Raw genomic sequence first — 1,728 nt, 5'->3', positions numbered from 1 at the left:
CTTTCCCTCAAAATTACTTCCAGATGTAACTTCACTATAAAACTAAGTCGTTTACTGAGCTAAGGTCATTTCCATTACCAACTAGCTTCATCAATCAGAGCCCCAGGACTAGAGACACTTACAAGAAAAAAAATTAGACTTGCAACTCTCTTCTATATTCTCCCAATACATAGCATATTTATCAGGAATGATGAGATCCAAGGTGATGTAAATAGCCAGGAAAAGATCCATTTAGGTTATTGTGTCTTCCTAGGGCTATTAAAGGAATATAATATGAAATATTCAGTGGAGTCAGCTGAGAAAGGAAGGGTTGAACAGGCAGAAAAGATTGTCAGTTAGCTAATTTGGTTGGGTTATTCCAAGAAAGCCACTCCCTATCCATGGTTATCCAAACTCTAAATAACCATACTTTTGGCTCCGTGTCTTACCTTGGAATACTGAGCTTTCCTGTTATGTTAGTCTCCTGTATCATGTACAACCATTCAATTTCCCAAAAGAAACTCTCCCAGAAGTGATTTCATCCTGGTTGTTTCCAGGTTATTTTTCTCCTGGAGTAGCCATTTTTACTCTGGGACAAAAAGCCTTAACATCTGTACACTCATGAGCAGAAACTCTCCCAGGAGAAACAGAATGTCTGAATGAGGCCTCTTTCTCATTCTAGCTTTTTATTTCTATGTTGCTACTGCTGCACTTTGTCCAAAGAGGACACCTCCCAAAACTGTGAAACCCAGATCCTCAGCTCTTATAAAATGAATCAAGAATCCTGAATTCCTAATAGGTAGATGAGAGAGAGGATCTGATTTTCAATTATATATCATACAGTTATAGAATCATAGAAAATTAGGGTTGGAAGGGACCGTAGAAAGTCATCTAGTCCAACCTCCTGCTCAAAGCAGGCCCATCCCCAACTAGATCATTTCAGCTAAGATTTTTTTCTACCCAGGTCTTAAACACCTCCAAGGAAGGAGAGTTCACAACCTCTCTGGATAGCCTGTTCCAGTGTTTTACTACCCTCCTAGTGAGAATGTTTCCCTTATATCTAACCTAAACTTCCCTTGCTGCAACTTGAGACCATTGCTCCTTGTTCTGTTATTTGTCACCACTGAGAACAGTCTAGTTCTATCCTTTTTGGAACCACCATTCAAGTAGTTGAAGATTGCTATTAAATTCCTCCTCAGTCTTCTTTTCTCCAGACTAAATAAGTTCAATTCCTTTAGCTTCTCCTCATAAGTCATGTGCCCCAGCCCCCAAACCATTTTCATTACCCTCCACTGAGCTATCTCCAATTTATCCACATCCTTTCTGTAGTAGGAGGCCCAAAACTGAACACAGTGCTCCAGATGTGGTCTCACAAGTGCTGAATAGAGGGAAATAATCACTTCCCTTGACCTGCTGGCAACGTTCCTACTAACGCTGTCCAGTACGCCATTAGCCTTCTTCACAACAAGGGCACACTGTTGGCTTATATTCAGTTTACTGTCCACTCCAGGTCCTTTTCTGCACAGCTGCTGCTTAGCCAGTCAGTCCCCAGCCTGTAGCCATGCATGGGATTCTTTTGTCCTAAGTGCAGGACTTTGTACTTGTCCTTATTGAACTTCATGAGATTTCTTTTGGTCCAATCCTCCAATTTGTTGAGGTCTCTCCAAATCCTAGCCCTACTCTCTGGAGTATCTACTACTCCCCGCAGCTTGGTGTCATCTGCAAACTTACTGAGGGTGTACTCTTTCC

The sequence above is a fragment of the Alligator sinensis genome, unplaced genomic scaffold, assembly GCF_000455745.1.
Source record: "Alligator sinensis unplaced genomic scaffold, ASM45574v1 scaffold342_1, whole genome shotgun sequence".
NCBI classification, from domain to species: domain Eukaryota; kingdom Metazoa; phylum Chordata; order Crocodylia; family Alligatoridae; genus Alligator; species Alligator sinensis.
This window is presented reverse-complemented; position numbering follows the sequence as displayed.